General features: G+C 43.5%; 1 protein-coding gene across 1 annotated transcript in view; it reads right to left on the bottom strand.

The window, feature by feature from the left end:
* Positions 1-15,410, bottom strand: part of PPP1R14C (protein phosphatase 1 regulatory inhibitor subunit 14C) — a 66,772-nt gene that overhangs the window by 39,094 nt on the left and 12,268 nt on the right. The gene's annotated exons all lie outside the window — the stretch shown is intronic.

The raw sequence follows: 15,410 nt of genomic DNA, 5'->3' as shown, positions 1-15,410 counted from the left end.
TGCAGACCAAGTGACTCTTTCCCCACACTGAGTCTGAAAGCTCCTACCTCTAGGAGCATCCACACCTAGAATGCTCTTCCATCTCCATCTACACCTCACATCCCAGCTCAAGACCACTCTGATGCCTGAAACAACTTCCTCCTAGAACAGCGGGCAGGGTCAGGTGTCTCTCTTTTAAAGTCTCAGATCACTATGGCACTTCATAATTGCAAAAAAGTATTATGTGCATGTCTTTTGTCTTATTATGTCTGATTTATTTTTGTGTCCCTCCCAATTCTAAGTGCTGTTTTTTGTGCATAGTTACAATAAACATTTGGTGGATAAATTCATCCCACAGATATTCATTGAGTGCCTACTATAAGGCAGGCATTGTTGTAAGTACTAGGGATAGAGCGAGAAACAAAATAGACAAAATCCTTGCCCTCCTGGAATTTCAACATGCAAAATAATGTTAGATAGACCATAAGTGCTAGAAGGAAAATTAAAGCAAGAAAGGGAAATAAGAAGGGTTGAGGGTGTTGCAATTCCAAAAAAGTTGACCATGGAAGGTTCCTTGTGAGTAAAGCTCAGAAGGAGGTGAGGGAGTGAGCCATGCAGCTACCTAGGGAAAGAATGTTCCAGGAAGAGGGACCAGCAGATTGCAAAGCCCCAAGGAGGAAACACTTATGGCATGTTTAAGGAACGAGGAGGCCAGTGTGGGGGAGCAGAGTGAGTGAAGGGGAGAGAAGCAGAAGATCAGAGAGGTAATGAAGTGGGGCATGGCGGTCAGATCACGCAGACCTTGTGGACCAGTGTAAAGACTCATACTGTATAATTCGATTTATATTAATTGTATCACTCTAGCTTCTGTGTCGAAAATAAAGTGGTAGGGGATGAAGGAGGAAGAAGGGACAGCAGGTGGAAGCTACTAAAATAATCCAGGCAAGAGAAGTTGGTGCTGTGGACCAAAGTAGAGGAGCTCGGGCTCTGGGTATATTTTAAAGTAAGAGCCAATGGGATTTGCTGACCAGCTGAATATAGGATGCAAGGGTCGAATGACGCCAAGGTTTCTGACTTGAGGAGCTGTTAGGATGTGGTCGCCGTTACTGAGATGAGCCAGACAGGCAGGAAGGGCAACTGGGAGAGGGACAGGGCTGAAGATGAGAGCTTGGCTTTGGAAAGAGTAAGGCTGAGCTGCCTAATAGACATCAAGTACAAGTGTTGAGGAGACAGCTGAATATAGAAGAATGAAGTCTGGTGGAGGAGTCCAGGCTAGAGATATGAATTTGGGATTCATCAGTATACAGATGGCAATCTAAACCATGAGACTAAATCAGAGCCCCAAGAGGTGGAATATAGGAAAATCAGAAAAAGAGGTCTAATCTCAGGGCTAATCCCTGAGGCCTCCAATGTGTAGAAATTAGAAGGGTGGAGGAGAACCAGCAAAGGGAATGGGAAGACTTTGGTGTCTGGGTAGCCAGATGAAGAAGAAGGTGTCTTAAGGAGAAGCTGACTAACTGTGTCAAACCCTACAAGTGAGAAAAGGACTGAGAAGGGGCCACTGATCGAGCAACACAGATGGCACAGTAACCTAACAAGAAGAGCAGTGTTGGTGGGGGGAACCCAGAGTCAGTTCACGAGATGAAGGGCGGTTGGGACTGGGCTGGTGTTCAAAAGTATAGAGGAGTTTTCAAAGAGTCGTTTTGAGGGAAAGGAGAGGGTTGCTAACTAGAGGAGGAAATAAGAAAGTCAAGAAAGGGTTCTACGTTTTCTTTTTTAACATGAAGAAATAATAGCATGTCCATACTCTGATGGCAATGATCCACCAGAAAAGGAAATAATTATGAGGGAGGAGAAATTATCAGAGCAATATCCCTGAGTGGTCAAGAAGGATGGAGTCCATTGCATAAGTGACGGTCCCTAACTTGGGACGTGGAGAGTTCGTCTACCGTAAGGAGATGCATAGTGTATATGGGCACAGATGCCGGTGGGGACACGTGGGAAGCTCCCTCTGATTTTCTCTATTTTCTCAATGAAACAGGAAACAAGGTCCATGGCTGAGAATGGAGGAAAGAAGAATGGTACGAATTTGTCACCTAGGAAAATGGGAGAACGGATGGACTAGACAAACGAAGTGTAAGTGCTGCGGCCTGCTCGTACTTAGCCATCATGAATTCCTAGTGAGTCCAGACAGAGAAAGAGCAAGTGAATTAAGAAATCTTTCAAACGAGGTCAACAAACCAGATCCTAGACAAAAGAAAGTCTGGGTAGCTCTCTTTTTTCCTCCAGAACAAGTAACAGCCACAAGGGGTACAGTATGTAATTGGACACTTAAGGCAGGTTCCTTTTCAGTGGACTTCACACATCACCTTGCACACTGTTGACACTCCACTAAATATTTGCTCTTAAAGGAACATTTCTCAAACCCAACATCACCTTGACCTTCAAGCAATAATAGTATTTCAGAACAAAGACTTTAAGCCAAGCAGACCAAGGTTCTGGTCCCCGCTCTGCCAATTACTATCTGTGTGACCCAATCTCTCTGCACCTCAATTTCTTTATCCACAAAATGGGAATAAATAATAGAACCCACTTCACTGGACTGTCTCAAGATTAAATAGTATGTCCTTTGCCTAACAGCGCCTGCTTCGCCAATGAGAGCGGCTATAAGTCTGAGCAAGTCAACAGTGGACCCAGGCAAGAAAAAAGATCAGTCTTGATTCAAATTCGTTATCATGGGTGATGCCTTTGTTTACAGAGCTCAAAATATAAGTTTTATTATTCAGTTTTCAAGGATTACTGGCCTCTGACCAGAAGATTGCTTAACAACCACCTGATCTACACCCTCTAAGAATCAGTAAATCGGTCCCAGAGTGGGGACTATTCTGTCCATTGATTAATAATAAAAAGTCAAAGTCCTGAACCATAAATCAGCTCTGAGTCAGTGACTTCGAGCCAATGTGTTTAGATCCTTTAAAAAAAACCTCTGTAAACATAAACTATCACAAAGTACAGTGCTCGGTCTGGTCAAGAAGTGCAAAATTGAGTAAGACAGTCTTCTTTTTTCAAAACAATAAGAGCTAATCATATCAGTAGCACTGTCCCAAGCACTGCACCAGTAACTCTTACAATCAACGGTGTACTTACGTCTCATTTCAGTCCTAGTTGTGAGTGCAATGATTACAAGTGAGGAAATGAAGACTTTGAGTGCTTATGTGATTTGTTCTGAGTCAGGCAGTGTGACTAAAGTTGGTTTGACCAAAACCATCTTTCTCTCGCCTTTCACCTACAAGTGAGACAAGGAATCAAGACTAGGCTGAGACTGGAAGGCCTTCTGAACAGTGACGGTCTTGGCCTTTGTCTTCCTGCAGCTTCCGGGAGGTGTTCTGTGTCAGGGGTGGGGGTGGGGATGGGGCGGGCAGTTATAACTCACAACAGATCTGTGTGACTCCCTACACAAGACGTAGGAGGAAGTGGTGGGTTGTGGATTCAGTATAGAACCAGCCTGGGTTACGATTCCAAACTGTGGTTGTTGGTATTAAGTTGTCTGCGCTCTTGAAACTCTGTCCAGAGGCGCACTTGATAATGAAACGTTCCATGTTGGTCTGAAAAGGGGTTTTAAAGGTTCCCCATGCGAGCAGTCCTAGAATGTGAGCTCAGAAAATGTTCCCACTGAAAGAAAACCTAGAACAATCAACATCAACATGATGAGCTTAGCTGTCACCAGAAATCCCTCTAATGCAAAAGATGGTTTGATGATGTATTGCAGATGAGACTCCAGTATTTCCCTAGTCCTCCACAAGACGACCAGAAAGTTGGCTGAATTCAATCAGGGACACCTGGGTGCCTTCTTATCCAGTCAAGAGACCAAAGTCTTCTTCAAATCCCGTAATAGTCACCATGAAAAATGGGACAAGGATGTCAACTAAGTCAACAAAGAACACTGCCATCTGCTCAACTGCGTTATGACCTCTGTCTCCTTCAGCCTGGTCAGGTTATTTGAGACAAACCGAAGCTATCTCTTCATCTTAGCCTATCACTTCCACTCATAGTAACACAATAACCAATAGCAGAAAGATCCTTTTTAGTATTTCTGATACGGTATTTTGTATCACCATGATAATGTTGAAAGCCAGGTGTAATGTATTTTAATGATTCCAAAAAAAAAGAAAGAGGAAACAGCAGGCAAGACGATGCATCTATGCTTAGGTTTGATGTGCAGTCATCTCTTTGGTTGAGATATTTCCAGTAGGTCTACAATCAATCGTGTTGCTGTCACTCAGATTGAAGAACTGAACTTCAACGGCTGGTCGTACATATTAGGACAATAACAAATCTCTACCTGCTGTAACCCCCTTCCCCTCCAATTGTAGCCCAGAGTCTCCTGAGATTCTCTAGCTGGTCTTGCCCCCTCTGTCGGCCCACATAGGGCTTCCCTAATCACTGGGGCCCCCCAGCATGCTCCTCTGCCCACACTTGGGGGATCCTCCAGCCTCCCACATGGACTGTGTTATCAGACAGGCCACCTGGAACCTTAGTCCAGACCTCCCTCCACAGCTCCCAGAGGGGGCACAGACAGGCAGGTCACTGCAAACCTTCCCAGTGCAGTGCCAGCCCCTGATCACAGGACGCAGGAAGTCTAGGCGGGCACAAAACCTCCACACAACAGCCCCATGGTGTCTGCAGGGGGGGTGAGGGGCCGCCCCGGGTGCCAGGAGACACACGCACAAAGCCCTTGGGACATTATGGTCATGGCACTCGGCCATGTGGGAAAAGCACTCTCACAAGCGAGGTAAAACATTAAGCTGATGAGTAACTAGCCACTACTTACACCACAACCCAGGCTAACAGCGCAGCAAAGAGCAAAGACACAGACAGAAAAGAGAAGCCCATCTTCCCTGCCCAGGGATGAGGTCTGCCCCCGTCCACTCCCTGGGAGACTCACTGGGCAGACCCTACCCCTGCGGTTCTGACACAGGTCCAATCGGCCCAATTAAAGTAACTCTCCCCCACCCACCTTCTGCTCCCCCTCTACCAGGGAGAGAAAAACAGGAAAACAGAATAGAAAGAAGGAAAAGCACAGCTAAGTGTGAAACCACAGCAACTTCACAAAAGCTCTATGGCCCTTGGATACTCCACACGTGACCCTGTGTTTCCCCCTGTTTGCTATCAACAGATAGGGCCCAGTCCTCAGTCACAGGGGCAAGAATTTTCACGTCTTATCTACCAAGATAGTTCCCTTCCCAATATAAACCTGGCCTGAAAGCACCATTAAGTGAGACCCATATATGGGCCCAAACTATCACTGAATTTTCCCTCTCTTCTCTGCAGATCTCTTCACAGAAACAACAGGAGAAGCCCTCTCCCCTAGTTCTTTGGGAACTCTCGCAGCAGAAGCCCATTCCCTTTGCAAACGGCACAGTGCAGGCGAAAGGCCTGCACCCTTTCTGCTGAATGTTAAGACTGGCTTAATCCTGTTCAAACAGCAATCCAGCATCAAAAACATCTACAGCAAAACCACATAGCAAGACATCTGTCAGGAATTAGGGCCAAGTTTGCAGGGTGGGAACACGGATGTTAGAATTTCTGGTAAAGGGAAGGCAGAACACAGGACATAAAGTCAGGAACAGAGGAAGCCAGAAGGTGGAGCGACAGGCGAGCTGACACACGGGGTAAAGCTAGATCAGTTGCTCGGTGGGACCCGCCTTAAATAATTGGCTGTGCCTAGCAGTCTTGCTTCCCACTTCCCTGAGTGGCCTCGTCAATCAGTATAAAACCCACCGCCCTGCCCACAGGGTCCCCTACGCAGTGAACAGGATTCTCCTGATGCAGCCACCCCTTCAAGTCCTCTGCCAAACCCAGACACCTGTAGCAATGACACAGACCTGCCCTTACAGGGCCTCACTCCCAATAACAGCTTAAAAGAAAAACATCACTTGTATGGCCTGAAAGGGGTTTGTTAGAATGTGGACTACTTGAATATGACCATAAAATGTGCCAGCCCCTGAGACACCACCGATCCACTAGTCCACCAAAATACCAGTAGAAAGAAGCAGATCATGAATTAGACAAAGAACAGTTCCTTCGAATGAACTATGGAAGTTCTCACATTTATTGAGCCTGAATTTATCTGGCATTTTAAATAAGATAGTATAGAAAGAAATAGGGTGTGACTTCTCCATGACCCCTTTGGCACTAAGACAGAAAATCAAGAGGGGCATCCCGTTTAAACCTAAGCTACTGCCGTGAAGCAGAAAACAAGACGAGGCAGTTGCCCAAGTAGCCGGACACCGATTGTACCGTGGGCAGCCTGCCTCAAACTTGATTTTTAGGAGGAGTTGCTGGCTTGATAACTCAAGGTGGCAAGGGAACCCCTGTAGAGACAGAAATGGCCCATCCAGATTAGTGAGCAGGGCAGGCTGCAAGCATCACGTGGACTCTACCCTCAACCCCACACCCCCTCACCTGGTGGTGCCCAACAGGATCCGTCCTGCTGACCCCAATCCTGAGAACCCCTTCCCCCCAAAAAAACAAACAGGTCCACAAGAAATGAAAAAGGTCAGGGCCAATGTTCTAAATAACCCCCGTGAAGTCTTGAATTCTTCAGTAGAGTCACTTGTGACTTAAGTATGGCGGCGTAGAGCTCTTGTTATGAGAGAGAGACTTTCAGAACCCACTGTTGAATTCAGACCAGAAAACCAAATAGTAGTTAAAAACACCTCAGGTGTTTGTGGTTCAGACGGCATTTCCCAGAACAGTGCAGGGGTATGACATTGAGGTTTTATTTTAACCAATTCTGCTGAAAAAAACCCCAGACAAACCTAGCAGAGTCAAAAGGCAGCTTTACAGTTACCCAATAACAGGAGGTTGATAGGATGTTGTAAAATTACTAAGCACTGAAACAGGAAAAACACACAAAGAGTTCTGGGTGTCTCCTGCGTCCTGGGGGGACCAAACCACCACCCAGGAAATGTCAGAGCCACTTCCTTACTGTTAAAGAAGCCCTCACAAGAGCCACGCTTGAGGCTGCCTTACCTTGTGCTATTTGTGTTTATTTGCTGAAGGAATACTTTACAAAGGAAACCATTAAGCAGTCATAAAGAGCAAGGAGTTAAATATTTATAAAGGCTCACAGCATTAACAAACTCACTTTCCCCAAAATACACTCAACATATCAACATTCTGTATCCTTAGTAAACGACCACTCTGATCTCACAAAAAGAGGAGGTCGGGTTCCATGTCCATCTGTGACCTCTGCTGGCAAAGACACCACAGAAGGAGACCCCAGGGGCCTGGACCATGGGGACAATCCTTCCTGCTCCACTAACCAGCTCCTCTGTGGCTCTCAGTGAGTGACTGAACCCCTTGGTGCCTGGTTCCCACCCTTTTAAAATGGGACTTAGTGATAGTAGCCACCTCATAGGTTTGTTAAGACTATGAAGAGTTAATGTGAGAAGGGTATTAGCATAGAGCCAAGAATACAATAAGCATTAGGTGACTTACTGTTCTTACTATTGGTCTCATTGTTTACAACAGGGACTAAAAGCCATAGCAGCACATAAGCCATGTTGAAATCACTGATAATGTTTCAAATAGAATGAGACCAAAAAGAAGTCACTCTTCACTGTTAATCAAATGATATTCCAAAAAAATCACACTTATTTAAAATACATCCATTCAACAGAGAATATCTGCTGGACTTTTTGGAAGACGCATATATTATAAGCCAAAGTCCCTACCCTCTAGGAGCTTATAGTCGGATTGGGAAGATGCATGCACATAAGAAACCACATTCACAGGCAGCCTGTGGTAAGTGCCAGTTGAGTAATGCTAAAGCATTCATTTTTAATTGATTTATAAATACTAAGAAGGGCTGGGTAAGCAAATTTATTTCAGCCTATTATGAAAAACACCATGGAGATGGGGTCCGAGTTGGGATTTGGAGGCTGGAGAGGATCCTCACTGAGAGAGGGAGGGTTTGGGGAATACTGGGAATGGCAGGAGCAAAACTCATGGGGCCATCTTGAATTTGAGATGAGAGACTAGGGTGCTTAAGAACCTAAGTTCTGCAGTCAAACTGCCTCAATCCAAACCTTTTCTTCGTCCACATACTAGTGTGAGCATCCATGGCCAATTATTTACCCTCTTTGTGCCTCAGTTTCCTAACTGGTCCCCCTCATAGGAAGTGTCCTAAAGACTGAGTAAGATAAAGCATGTAAGGAGCTTAGCACCATTCCTGGCACACATTAGGACTCAAGGTTCGCAATTGTGAGATATTAAACAGTGTTAAGGAGGCTGCCAAGAGATCAAACTGTCTGTGGAAGACCTTGAAGTTGAAGCTGGAAAGTGATACAAGATAATGTTGGAAGGTTAGAATGGAAGCTGTCGGGAGCTCAGCTTGCATTCAAGGTGAGATTTGAGCCACCTGAGAAGAGTCATTTTTACGATGGTTCACCAGGCAGCTCTGGGCAGCTTGCAAGAAGGTGGGGGAATCTGAGGACAGGAGTGCAATAATAATGTGTCAGGGTCCACGTATGAGAAGTAAGGGGTTGGGGCTGGGCTGTGGCACTTGTCACAGGAAGTGGGTGTGTAAGGGACTGGATTAGGTCTTTCAAAGAGTAGATGGGAAATGAGAGGAGTCAAAAACTAACTCCACTAAATACAATGTGATATCCTGGATGAGGCCCTGGAAGAGAAAAAGAACAGTATGGAAAAACCAGGGAAATCTGAATAAAGACTATAGTTTAGCTAATAGTATTGTGCCAATGTTGATGACAACATTAGAGGAAGCTGGGTGAAGGGGATATGGGAAAACTCAGTACAATCTCAATACTTCCATAAATCTAAAATTATCTCAAAATAAAAGCAAAATAAAACTCCAGGTCTTTTTGTGCAATTCATCACATCATCAATAAAAAGAGAAAGTAAGGGCAAGTATTGGTTTGGAGCTAAGGTGATGAGTTGATTGAGCAACTTAGCAATATGGCTGATGGGAGACCAAGGAGACGCCCAGGCCCGACATGTGAGAGCACGTCCTCATGCCCACATCCAGCCGCATGACGAATCCGAACAAATACGGCCTGTTAGAGACAAGGAGTGGCTGGACTGTCCTCTCAAATTACCATGCTCACATTCCTTGTCATGAGCCATCTGCCCACCCCATCACACACAGTACCCCACACACCCAATGCTTCTTGTTACAGCAACTTTGCCCACCGGGAGAGGTGGCAGATAGTATTTCCAAAGAACTTTATCTCCAGTCTAAGGAGCTTCTATTTTGAGGCCCATAATAAACCCAGGCTTCTTAAGGAAAGAAGAAATATGCCTAACATCTGCTCTCAATAGTCCAAACAAAGAACCATTACCAACTAGTGAGCAGCAGTCCTCCTTTAGGCTGAGGACTGCCTTGCTCTGCAGGTTATATTCTTCCCATGATACCCTGGGCCTTGTACAGTAGGCCAGCTATGGTCGGCTGCATTAACAAACTCACACAAAAGTGCAGCTTTACAAAAGAGCTTCACCTTGTCATAAAAGTATCAGCATCTGGAGTTAGAGAGATCTTCTAGAAAGCTGTCTAGTCTCACTGACCCAAGGGAATCAATTATTTTCTAGCTATAGTAACTTGAACCATTAGTTCTAAATGTCAAAAGTATCATATAATGGATTACATATATGTATAATACATATACATGAAGTATACATATACATATGTATGTATAATACATATACACAAATACATACATACATAAAGTATACATATATGTATAATATATATACCTAGAATGAATATACCATGTAATAAATATATATATAGGTTATATAAAACCTATATAATGAATGTCCTTTATAGATGGGTGATGAATCTGTAAAATAAATTCTTTAGCAAAAAAACAGGAAAGATTCTGAACACCTACCATGTAATAAGTGCTAGTAAACATTTGTTGATTTTACTTAATGACCTGGTTTTATGGTATTTATATTAATCCCTACAAATAAAATATGTCCTGTGCTAAATAATGAAATCAGGAATTGGGTTGTTTTCAGGAAAATGAAAGTAGAGAGCACCAGGAGAAAGAGATTAAATTCCAGTCCTGGTTTGGAGCCTGAAGAACGTCCCTTAACTTTCAAATGTGTGCGTCAATCATGGGTTCTGCACTGGGATGTGAAGAATCTGGGCAGAGCCCTGGAATGCCTTTTCACCAGGCTGTGGATGGAATTAATGTGTCAGGCAGAGAGATCAGAATAGATGCCCTAGGGTCTCTCTTCTGAGAGTCTCATAGAATTTAGGTTGTTGTTATGGTCGAATAAGCTTACAAGGCAACTCTCAGCTATAAGATGTCGGTACGTACAATGGTGTGTTGGAGCTGGCTTGTCGCAACTCGCAAGAGAGATGACTGTTAAATTTTCAGGAATTTTACAAAACAGCTGTTAAACACAGTCATTATTAAAAAGTAAATGATACAAACATACAAGTAAGTTTATTATAACTAAGACAAAGTTAATAAATACTCAAAACTCATCACTTTCTAACAACTGTATTCCATTCTCCCTCTTATCTATATTCTTGAGGTTGTTATTGTACCTATATGGAGGAACATTGTTACTGCTCCATTTTCAGTGATTTCACAATGGTAGCCTGAAATCAACCATGGTGGGAGTATTTACACCAAGGAAACGAGTAAATGCTATCAATCAGGGGGATTTTGTCCTCAAAAACATGTTGTTAAACATTTACCAGCAACCCACTGGACATTAGTGTCCTTCAGAGACAAAGAAACATGGGAAACTGTATTGTGTTGGGGGTGGGGGACGGGGGGTGGGAAGAGGAAGTGAAAAGGGGAAGAAAAGCAGTCAGGCGAGATAGTGAGATAGGTGGAGGAAGTGGAACTAAAGGAGAGTGAGGAGGGGAAGAGGGTAGAGAAAGGGAGGGAAGAAAGCAAGAGAGAGGACAGAGGAAGAGGGAAGAGAGAGGAAAAAGGAAGAAAGAGGGGAATAGAGAGAAAGGGAGAATTATTTTATTTATTTAGTTCCCTGAGGAAAACCATGGCTCTCTATATAAGCAATGACTTCCACATAACCAACATTTAAACTCTTTTTCTGAAAATCTCTCTAAATATATTACTCATGCACCTGCCTTCAGAGGCAGAGGCTACCAATATAATTCAATATTTTCTCAGTGACTCAGGTCAGCCTGGCGATCAGACTTTCTATTGTTCTGCATTACCCTTTAGTCCACTGAGGCACAGAGCACTTTTTGTCTTCTATAAAATGGCTCCAATCTTCTGAGTTTTTTATAGATTCTCTGTCAACCCCCTTACTGTCAGGCTGTCAGCTGTCACTTCTAGACAGGTCTCCCAGTACTTGCAGCCCAGATTGTTGCTTCTAAATCATAGTGAACTAGCAAGTCAGAAAACCAAGCTTGTGAGAATTGTGGCGAAACCAAGAGTCAAGAAGCTCTCACAAAAGCCTATGGGTCTCTCCAATCAATAAAGAACATAAACTCCAGTACAGCTCCTCAGGTTCTCAAAGTTACTCATCCTGTTTTCTTTTAGGTTCTTCACTAATTCACCAAATGATTGAGGTGAGTGACCTCCGGGTAGGTGAGGTTTCACTAAATCTATAAAACATTCCACTGAGACAGACTAAAAAAAATAAAGAAAACAGAAGCAACATTCACTAAATAAGAAAGTCCTGTTATATAAGTGAGAGTTGACAGCACACTGTGTTCTCTTGCCAGTCTATTTCCTTTTCGTGAGGCAGGGGCAGAGCCGGCCATGGCCCAGCTGCACGGACGCCTCTCCCAGGGTCCACAAAATGCTCTGAGCGGCTGGAACTGGCAACCACCAGAAACAGACAGCAGCAGACAAAGAAGTGCTGGCAGAGACAGCCCCACCTTCCAGCAGCTAATGCTGGGGGCTGGCCCCAGCTTAGGGTATCTGTCGACACTGCCACTCTGCTTGTACATCCCCAAGGGAGGCAAGGAGCAGAGGGGACCAGTGACATGAACCATGGCCCTGGTGTGACTGGGCAAGACGGCAGCCGGAGAGAAGCCATCAATGGACAGGTGCCCGAATGGACAAGTGCCAGGAGCAACCACAGTGCTCAGCGTGGGACCCACCTGCACTGCATCTGATGTAACACCAACTTCCTGAAAATACATGTCTCTTTCTCTGAACGTGGTCTTCGGCCTAGCGCTTAATTCTAAAAATGAGGAAAGTATTTAACTGCTTGCTGAATTCACTGGATGAAATAATGTGCTTTTTAAACATTAAAAAATAATAATCTCTTTTCTTTTGTAGGGTTTGTTTTAAAATATTCCAGTAGCAGCATAAAAGCTCTAATTCTGAGGCCCATTGCCTATTTACCCAGACTGTCATACAAATAAATTTTAAACAACTACAATAGAACAACAAAGCTATCCCAGAAATAGAAGAAAATTCCAAAAATTACCCTCCTTGCACTGAGCATTTACCTTATAAAGAAAAAAAAAAACAAATTTCTAATATTAAAAATAGAAACTCTGAAAAGAATCCCATTATTTCATAGCTCTATTTTATGCCTCGCACATAAGGGGGCCAGAACAAATATGAATTGGGTGGCTGGCTGGATGGTTGAATAGACGCACTACTAATGACTGGGTGGTCTGAGGCTGACTGGCCTTCCTTAGGAGTTTGGCCAGCAGGACTTGTCCAAAACCATAGTGGGGCCAGTTGAAAAAAAACATAACTAACTAGTCACATAAAGGCTTCTCTAAGACAAAATCTGAGTATCTTTTCTTTGAGCCTGAACCTAGGTGTTTTAAATACTCCTGCATAAAGGCAAGTTCAGACCAGTCAATCAATCTGCTAATATTTACTGACCATTCATAGCACATGGGCCATTGTACCAGGAAATGGAGATGGAGTATACAGAGCAAGACAGGAAGGCCCCACACACATGCCAGAATCTATAATAGACCCACATATACAAGGTTCCCTGGTCTGTGGCTACAGTGCCGTGAGGAAAGGATAATCTTTACAATGAACTGTGGTGGGTCAACTGGATGTTCCAGGGGAAAAAGGTGAATCTTGATCCCTACATTATACATACATAAAAATCAATTTCAGATAGATTACAGATCTAAATATAAATGGTAAAACAATGAAGCATCCAAAAGATAACATAGGAGACTATCATGATCTTCGAGCAAAGATTCCTTTAAAAGGAGGCAAAATGCACTATGTGTAAAGGAAAAAACTGATAAGTTGGGCAAAATTGAGATTAAGAACATCTGTTCATCAAAAAACACTAAACATTAAAAGAGTGGAAAAGGCAATTCGCAAAGTAGGAGAAAATACAACACATATTTCTGACAATGGACTGATATCTAGGATGTATAAAGCTTTGTTTATCCAGGATATATAAAAACCAGTAGAAAGAAGACAGACCACTCAACCCAAAGTTTGGTTGTTTTATTGGGAAAAGAGTTGAGCGGACACTTCACAAAGGGGCCACCCAAGGCCAATAAACATATGAGAGAGGCTGGACATCTTTAGTACATAGTAAATGCAAATTATAACCACAATACAATATACAACGATACACCTAACAGACAGTTCAGTGAAAAAGATAAAATACCAAGTGTTGGTGTATAGCAAAACAACTGGAACTTTCATTACTGCAGTGGGAATGTCAGTATAATTACTTAGGAAAATCAGCTGGGAATACCTAGGGAAGCTGAACATACCCTATAAACCAGAAATTTCACCACTGTGTTCACCAAAAGACATGTGCAGTAATGTACACAGCAGCTCACTTCAGAGTCATCCCAAACTGGAAACCTCTCAAATGCCCATCAAAAGCAGAATGGATAGAAAAATAATTGTGATATATTAACACATGGAATACTATATGGCAACTAAAAAGAACAAACCTCAATGGCATGCTGGGAAGGGTGCATCTCACACACTTAAGGTTGAACAAAAGAAACACATAAAAATTCTTCCAAAAAGGCAAAGTCTACCAGGTCACACTGGAGTGCGGTGGGAGGCTAATGATGGAAAGAGGGGACGAGTGGGACGCCTGTGGTGCTCCCAAGATTCTGTTTCTTCATCTGGACAGTGGTTACGTGGTGGGCTCAATTTGGGAAAATTCATCCACCTGTACACTTAAGATCTGTGTGTACTTTGTACGCCATACTATAAGAAAAAAATTCTTTGACGCTCTAATTCATTATCATCTCACATTTCTTCCTGTCCCAACCCCTCGTCTAAGTCAAGCTCCATTCATCCTCAGGGTCTCAGCATTAACTGAGGTTGCTGCAAGAAAGCTCATCCTGCCAGGCCTTTGCACAGTGGGGGGGAGGGGTGTTCTCTCTCATCATTTAGGTCCAAGTTCAAATGCAATGAACACCCTCAAAGAGGCCCTTTACCTGGTCCCACCAACCTGGCCAGTTGTTCCCTCTTTATCCCATTAGCCTGTTTTATTTCTTTCATACCACTTCTTAAGAGCTGAAACCATTTTGACTCCTTCATGTATATCTGTTTTTGGGGCACAGAGGCTCTGCCTCTGATTCACTGTTGTAGCCCTGGCACCTGAAAGTGCACCTGGCAAATCTACCCAACAGCTTTGAGACTTGTATCCACACAAGAGCTTGCCTGCAAATGTTTACACCAGGTTTATTCATAAGCGCCCCAAACTGGAAGCAGCCAAGACATCCTTCAAGGTGGATGAGAGGAGCCTTGCTTCATCCTCCTCAATAGACCAAGCCTACCCCAGGAGAAGGCAGAGTCTCCCAGAAGGCAATGCCCGGCACCCGGCAATAAAGCATGTAGAAAGAACCCCTGATTGCTACCGGTAGGGATCTCTGAAATGAGGCAAACTAACTCCTACCACCAGTAAGAAGACATATCTAGGAAATTTTCATTTTGTTTTGATTTTGTAAAGTGGAGCCAAGAGGGAGAAAGAGTGGAGTCTCAGTTCCTGGAGGACCCAGGAGGTAGAGTGGGCCAGTGTCTTAGTCACAATGACGGCTGGAGAATTTGAATTTCACTTTACTCAATGTTTTATATGGGCTCTGCATCTCATTTTTTTGTGCTCCTTCACTGTTTTAAGTTGCTTTGTGCAAGGCAATTCATAGTAAGGTGTCAATGATCAATAAACAAGTTCCTCATTTTCTCCTTCTTTGGAGTACTAAGTTAACTCAAGCTTAGGATGTTTACTTATTAAATGCAGCCTACCATCCCTCTCTGGAGTTTAACATGGGAATATCTCAGAAGTTTGAGGCATAACTGGCAGCTAAATGCTTTTAGAGTCTCAGGCTAGTTTAGGTGGTAGTCTGTTTACCTACATACACAAACGTTTTCATTATTTAAACATCCATCTATAAAAAGTGCTCGGGCATAAGTTTATTAAATATTGAACCATCTGGGATTTGATGAAGAAATGGAGTA

This window comes from Rhinolophus ferrumequinum, chromosome 3 (assembly GCF_004115265.2).
Source record: "Rhinolophus ferrumequinum isolate MPI-CBG mRhiFer1 chromosome 3, mRhiFer1_v1.p, whole genome shotgun sequence".
NCBI classification, from domain to species: Eukaryota; Metazoa; Chordata; class Mammalia; order Chiroptera; family Rhinolophidae; genus Rhinolophus; species Rhinolophus ferrumequinum.
Note: the sequence above shows the minus strand (reverse complement) of the source record. Positions and strands in the feature narration are given on the sequence as shown.